Here is an 8,380-nt window from a genome sequence, read left to right as displayed (position 1 = left end):
GAAAGCCTTGTACCGCGATACGTACCGTACCGTGGTAAGAGCGTACTGTTTCACCCCAAGTAACTTTATATTAGTCTATCACAAAATTCTGTATAGAATGTAGAAAAAATACCAAACAAATAATTGAAACCTTCCAGTGAGTAATTCCACAAATGACAAACAAAACGTCTCAGAATAGCTAGATACCAAAAGATAATTGTTTGGTGTTTTATTGTAAGAATGCATAGCTTACCAAAAGATACATTGTCAAAAGTCTCTATATTTTTCTAATTTTAGGTATTTTTGTTGTTTTCCAAAAAAAAACTTAAAATATGTATACGGGCTAACTACCAAAGCACAATCTTGTTAATCAAACTGGTATATGGTCAACGATGATAGCCTTTGGTTATGGCAATTATAAAACTAATTATCATTTGGTGACATTAAGGTTGCTATAGTAACCCTCAGGGTGTTGTGATCATCCTCTTGTGATATATAATCTTTGTGGCTTGACACTTAGGTATTAACAGCTATAATCTGGAGGTGATCAGTATTATTGTATCACTGTTACTAAAGGTATGGACGCGGCGCATTAAGGTGTCATTAACTGTCACCCAACACCTGCCACCCTTCTCTTCTTCATTACCAACAGTACTGTAACCCTTGAAGATCCTGATTATAATTGGTCTTCAGCTACCCATGCTTGTCTTAAGAGGCGACTAACAGGATCAGGTGGTTAGGCTTCATGCTTGCTGACTTGTTTGACACTTGTCATTGTATCCTAATTGTGTTACCCGTGAAGATCCGGGTTAGAATATCGATCTTCAGTAACCCATGCTTGTTGTAAGAAGCAACTAACAGGATCGGGTGGTCAGGTTGACGCATGTCACCGTATCCTAATTGCGTAGAACGATGCTCATGCTGTTGATCACTGGATTGTCTGATCGAGACTTGATTATTTACAGACCGCCGCCACGTAGCTGAAAAATTGCTGAGTGCGGTGTTACAACAAACAAAACAATCATAGCCCTTTTAGATGAGGGTTTAGCCTAGTGGTTAAAGCGTTCACTCCTCATGCCAAAGACTGGGGTTCAAATCCCCCCCATTGAACACAGTGTCAAGCCCATCTCTCAGGTCCCTTGCCATGACATTGCTGGAATATCAATACTGTTAATGATACTCAGGGTTTTTTGCAATGCACAAATGTGCTTCCAGTTCCAGTAGTCTAGTGGTTAAAGCGTTCGTCGTCACGCCAAAGGCCTGGGTTCGATTCCCCTCATGGGTACAATGTGTGAAGCCCATTTCTGGTGTCCCCCGCCATGATATTGCTGGAATATTGCTAAAAGCAGCGTAAACCCAAACTCTCTCACTTTTAGATGAGAGAAATCATTCAATTTAATAGTATTAGTTCCGTACTTGAATTTCACTGAATATATGTACATGTGTATGCTTGAACATTTGTCTGAACACTTGTGGATACCATCCTGACTTCTGGAAACAAACTTAAGTTTTTACTCAAATTTCAAAATGAGATTGACAATTTGAAACAGTTAAATTTCTAACTCAACTGCATTTGTAAAATCAAAAAGCCAAAGCATCTTAAGTAACCTGTCTACCAAACTATAATAGTCTATGCCTTAAAGATTGATTTAAGTTTATTCCAGGAAATGCATTTTCCTGTGTTTTCTCAAATTTGAGTAAAAATTTAAGTCAAAACTCAGACTGAGGTTTGTTTCAAGAAATCGGGGTCGATATGTGTACTGTGAATTAATACATACACATATGTATGTTAACATTCAATATGTTTAAATGGATACTTGATGTATGTGAATGCATTTTTTGCCATAGTTTTCTGCAATACAGTTATAACACTGCTCCCCAATGCATCACATCGCCACAAGCCAGTGTATGTAAAAGACCAAGGATATCTCTTTGTGTTTCAAGGAGAGTCTGGGCTCATACCTGTTTTTATCTGGTGCAACAATTTCTGTCAGTTCATTTTTTGCCATAGTTTTCTGTAATACAGTTATAACACTGCACCCCAATGCATCACATCGCAAAAAGCCAGTGTATATAAAAGTCCAGTGATATCTCTTTGTGTTTCAAGGAAAATCAGGGCTCGTACCTGTTTTTGTCTGGTGCAACAATGTTATTACCTAAGGTTGCACCAGGTGCAAGTATTCTTACAATGTTGTGTATCACTTCTAAAGAACTTTCATAAAGAGTTTACATGGATGATACAAACAGGGCTCGATTTAAGCATGGTGCAACATTGTGCAACCTCATTTATACCAACTTGCACCCAGTGTATATAAATATTCTGCTGTTCAAAGGATACCAACTTCAGCTGGAAAACGGAAAGATGAGGAACTGGCTTATCAGACCCAGTTTAATTTTGTTATACTGTTCTAAGTCATTAAAACCAAAACGCAAGCATTATATACATTGAGCAGCAGGTGCAACCTGTTTTGTCTTGTGCAACAAGGTTATTGGCCAAGGTTGCACTGAGTGCAAGTAGCTTCTTTGAGTGGCATTTAGAAGTTGGAGTGATGAACAACAGGGAGAGTTCTATGGATATACAACTTTTTCATTTATTAAAGTGAGTGATGTTTTGGTGTAGCTGCTAACACTGGCGTGATAACTGTATTGGCATTTATACCGAAACATCACTCACATTAATAATAAAGAAGTTGTATATCCATAGAACTCTCCCCGTGTTGAGTACAAGTAGGTTTTGTTTCCTCAAGCCCTGAAGGTGCATAAATGCTCAGGATATCTCTGTATGTTTCAAGGAATGTTTGTGTGTTTGTTGGATGAATGTGGACATGAGCGCAAAATAAAATTGTCTGCTCATTTTTTACCACACGACACCACAACCCTGGTGAGACATTTTGTTCCGCTAATGAAAACTTGTGTGTTACATCGAAGTGTATTTGTATATAAGTTTGGGTCAATCATTATGTGACCATTTTTACTCGATTTACAATGTTTTGAGATGTGTCTCTTTACGTCACCAGAATCTGTTTATTTCAGAAATTAATTAAATAAAAAAAATTTAAATTGGGATGGAAACCTTGATTTGTTTCTTTTCTTTTTTTGGTGTGAGTTTTATTTTATGAAACATACAAATATTTTTAAGTGAATACTTTTAACATACATGTTCAAAGTGTGAACATTGGTTGTTGTGTTGAACCTGAATCAAGGAATTCTGATATATTTATGGTCACTTCCTTTGCTTGTTTTTGGTGATTTTATTTACTTTTGATATATGTTTTATTAGATTATGGATCTCTCAGTGTTTACATATTAGATGGGACAAGTGTCGCCAAATCCATCTTTAAGGACAATTTGCAATGCAGAGTTACCTCCCTTAGGTATGCCAGATCCTGAGTTCAGATCCCAGGTTCAGATTTAATTCTTGGGTTGTCGGCATCATACACCTGCTCTGGGGTTTACCTCAGTGATGTACATGGAATGTCAGTTTGAGTTGTCTTCTACATTCCATGGAGATGTGATGTAACTGATATACTGCCAAAAACTGCACTTAGCTCACTCACTCACTCACTCACTCACATGACCTCACTCACTCACTCACCACTCCCTCTTTTGACTATCAGCTGCCATACAATCCTATTGTAATGATAGTATTTTGTTTTAAACACATATCATTATCTGACTAAAAGAAAACTCTTTGTCAGTTCTTTGTATGCAATGGAGGACAGAGGTTTCTTCTTGCAATTAGTATATTGGTTCACTATGTGAACATTACCAGTGTCTGTCATTTTAGTTTTTAACTTCACAGCTCAGTGTTGTTCAGTTTTAGTTTCATAATAAATTCATTCCATTAAGTTGGTTCAGGTGCTGTAAAAGCTTTAGTGTGTAAATGGATATTTCATTAACAAATCAATTCATGTTGTACATCTAATCAAGCATTGTGACATCATTTACCCCTTAAATGTGTTTCATATTCTTGTAAATAAACAAGCAATATTTGATGTCTTCTGTGGTGGTGTTTGTTATTGATGTGTTCTGCCATGGTGTGCCCACTCACATTTTGGATGTCAACTTATTTTGAGGAAAATGACATTTGGGAGTATATTCTTACTCCTTCATCAGGTGAATGAAAACAGTAGGAAGCAGATAGCTGTTATAGGGACTCATTCAGGACAGCCATCGGCCAAATATTTAAAAGTAAAAACTATGTACTCAAGACATGTGAGACTTTACTGTAATCATTTATATGATGCTAATCTGTATTCTATGCAATCCTTATCACTCCGCATTGTACATTGACTTGTCAGGCAGATTATACTCTAGCTTGCACTGGCAGCCAGTGCAAAGACTTCAAGACAAGGCGTGATGTGACAGTTCTTCTTTGTTCTGCTGATGATCCTTGCACAGGTGTTCTGCACCTTCTGGAGCTTTGTGAGGAGTCTCTGGCAAGCCGTAATACAGACAAATATGATGAGAAAACAATGGTGAGGGTTTAACAAGGGAAGTCAGAAGGTGATTGGCGCTGATTGGTGATGACGATAGACAAATAGAAGCCAAGGACTAATCCAGGCATCAATGATGAGAGAACAACCGTGGGGACTTAACAAGGCAAACTAGTGGTTAATGGCTCTGATTGATAATGGCAATAAACAAATAGAAGCCAGGAACTAATCCAGGCATACATCATCCTGTAGGTGATAAGCACTGATGATATGGAAGCCATCACAGATAATCAATTTAATAAGTCTCAGGAGCTACCCTGGTCATGGTTGATAGCTGGCTGGGATCTCCTGATGTCTATGGCCTCTCGTAGAGGAAGTTGACATCCATAAATTCTTCTTTTAAAAACAACTAAAGAAAGGGAGGGCATGCAGGTAATATAACCTGGATTGGTTGGTGCTTCCGGAGATAATACTGCTCCCAGTGTTGCCATAAGGAAGAGAGTTTTTGTAGATGTCAACGTCTTTATTATGCAGAACACAATGGATTCGGAGTGTATCCTTACTCCTTCATCAGGTGGATGAATGGTATGAGGCAGAAAACATATATAGGTACATGCAAGAACAACGAAAGTAATAAGACAGCAAAGATTCAGGTTAAACAATGGAACACATGGAAGCCAGCACTTAACAGTAAAGTAGCGCTGAATAGAGGCCAGCACTTAACAGTTAAGTAGCGCTAAATAAAAGCCAACACTTGACAGTTAAGTAGCGCTGAATAGAAGCTAGCACGTAAGAGTTAAGTAGCGCTGAATAGAAGCTAGCACGTAACAGTTAAGTAGCTCTGAATAGAAGCCAACACTTAACAGTTAAGTAGCGCTGAATAGAAGCCAGCACTTAACAGTTAAGTAGTGCTGAATAGAAACCAACACTTGACAGTTAAGTAGTGTTGATAGGTGATGAACAATGGACAACTGGAAGCCGGGATTAACTTATAGAGAATAGACAAAGGGCTGCATTTATTATCCGCAGATAGCAACAGATGAGACGCAATGGAGATTGACAAATAGAGGCCAGAACAAACATATTCAAAGACCTGAGTGTGCTACCAGTCGATCAGGTGTTCAGTCTCGTTAGCTTTGTTGATGGTGCATCAGAGCATTGTTCGTTTATTAGATGGACACCAATGTATGAGGCGAGTGTGGATTGGATGACTATTGGTAACGTGACATCTTGAACCAAGTTCAAGGATTGTTGATAACAATTTCAGTCTGTTACCTGTCTGGGAATAATTTGATTCTTTACAAGATGTGGTTTAAACATATTTATATTCATAAAAATGAATTGGGATTGGTGAACAAGCTTTACAGCTGCAACACCGCTCCCATACAACATATAACACACAAATTGAAGTGAAGCATGTGCCGTCATCGATAGTGACTATCATATAAAAATAATACATGTGTACATATTACATCAAATACAAGTACCACTATCATCCAAGTAAACATAAATAAAGAGTTACGGTTTGGTTTGTCTAACAAGCCATTTGTAGAAATATAGACCAATTACGAGAAGTTATTGTTAAGTTAAGTTAATTATTTTTCTGTGAAAATTTAAAGCGTTGTGTCTTGATGATGAAATCGTGGACGGATTCAACTATTTTCTGTATTTCACAGTGAGTTATAAGTCCTTTGTTTCCGTTCATAATGGTATCCAGGTTATAACCGGTAGTATAAAAATACATATTAGTTCTTATCTGAATATAGTTACCGCAAGTAAAAAAATAGTGTAAGGCGTTTTCACTCTGATCTCCACAAGAGCAACATGGACTGTCTATTAAGTGCCTGATATACTTGTCGGCGTTTAGGTCGCTACAACCGGCCCTGAGGCGGCAGTGAACGATTTGACAAAATCGAGTGCCATAATTTAGGTCAAAATAATTCATGTTTTCGGTTTTTGTAATTAGGTTTTAAATTCTGAGAGACTACATGACTCTTCAGAATTTGGTAGAGAATTCCATAAATTTATTGTGTCTGGTAAAAAGGATTTGGCGTAATGGGCAGTTCGACTGTAAATTCCTTGTATTTCAGAGCTGTTTCTTAAATTATAACTTGTAGTTCCGGAAACAGAGTTTGGGATCAAATCACAAAGATAGTTTGGGAATTGGTTATTGTACGTTTTAAAGAAAAAAGTTAGTTTTTGACAGTACCTTCTATGTTGTAAGGACTGAAATTTAGTTTCAATATAAAGTTTGTTATGACTTGTGCCACGCACGGCACCACATATAGTTCTCAGAGCATCAAGATGTAAGTTTTCTAATATACGCGATTGCTCAGACGTGCAGTTATCCCAAATGTGCGAGCAATAGTCCAATACTTGCAAGATATAGGACTTATACATAATATCCAAGGTTTTACGTGATAATCGGTATTTAAAACTCCTCAGACAACTGATCATGGGGCGAACTTTACGAACAATATCATTGGTGTGTTCATTCCATGTACAGTCACTTTGGAGTGTTAATCCTAAATGTTTATGACTTTTAACTTCTTTTATGATTGTTCCGTCCATGAGTAGGTTCAGTTTTAGAGGCAGTTACAAGATGTGGTGATATACCTTGAATATTGCTGAGTGGGTGTCAAACGTATGAACACGCACACGCACACGCACACGCACTCACACACAAGCTCACAATTCCCAAACTTCCAGTACTTGCTTCACTTCAGGCTGTCATCTAAAGTCAAGGGATGTCATTGCTCTTCATATCGGTATTGGGTCTTCCAGCCTTTGGGTGTGGTTCTTTGGCTTCCTTGTAACACTTAACTGAGAAATGTCTAGACCAGCCTTATTGGATGTTGCACCTGACTGACCTGCCAACAGTACCGTAAAGAATCAGTCTGTTATTATGAACCGTTGGTGCGTTTGTCGATTGATCTTCAAAATATCATATATACTCAATGAAACGCTGATCATAATCAAAATATCAGACCAACTCTGTGATTTGTTTGGAATTTATGTAAAAAAGTTGTTTAACAAACTATCTAAATATTGACACTTTGTTACGAGGGAGGAGTACAGAGAAAGGGACAGCCAGGTGTTAGAGAAGCACGTGCACAAGTGAAGTTATTGATTCATTAACCCTGTGCCTTCCATCTGGCTGTCCCTTTCTTGCACTCCTCCCTGACTGAACTGTGTCCATACAAGTACCGTAAACAAATTTTCAGGACATAAATTTGCCCTGACGTTTTCTTTATGATCACTGTTGTTTATAAGTTTTCGAGTTAGATTGCACATTCATAGGTCCAAAGAATTCTCTATAGGTCCAAGGGAATCTGGTAGATGTTACATCTCTGTAACGAATTTCGTAAGAAGCGGTAGAGTAGCCTGGTGTTTGATGTATTTGCTGAACAAGACTCGACTACAGACGTCGCTTTAATGTTCGGTGACCCCCACTGGATGCTTGAGGTGACACAAAACTATACTCAAAATAAACTCGACTTTTAGTAGTTGATATGCCATATGCCACGATAACAAACTTTATATTATTATGCACTTCCAGCAAACCAGAGATCCAAAGTACTCTTATATTGCTTTGAATATTAACCTCACTAACCCGAGTTAGGTAGGTTGAAAGTCCAGTCAAGGCCAATCGTGGCGAGGGAGGCGACTTTAATGAATCAAATAGTTTATCTCGATGACGGCTTAGTGCTTGCATGTGATTGCCTGAAAGGTCTCACAATATCAACCATCGGTTTACCTGCCCGGACTCGATTATTTACAAGCCGTGGATTGTTGCTAGATTACTGATGTGTAAGGCAACACAGATGCAGAGGTTGATCTCCACCTATTACTAGGACCAAGCTGCCGGATGTTTACACAGCGAGGGTAGGACAAACTCACACACAGACAAAATCCCTCAGGACAAAATGTCTGCACACTGCGGACAAAATCCCAACAGTATGAAA

Source organism: Haliotis rubra, unplaced genomic scaffold (genome assembly GCF_003918875.1).
Source record: "Haliotis rubra isolate DU_JTF1 unplaced genomic scaffold, ASM391887v1 Scf448, whole genome shotgun sequence".
Classification (NCBI taxonomy): domain Eukaryota; kingdom Metazoa; phylum Mollusca; class Gastropoda; order Lepetellida; family Haliotidae; genus Haliotis; species Haliotis rubra.
Note: the sequence above shows the minus strand (reverse complement) of the source record.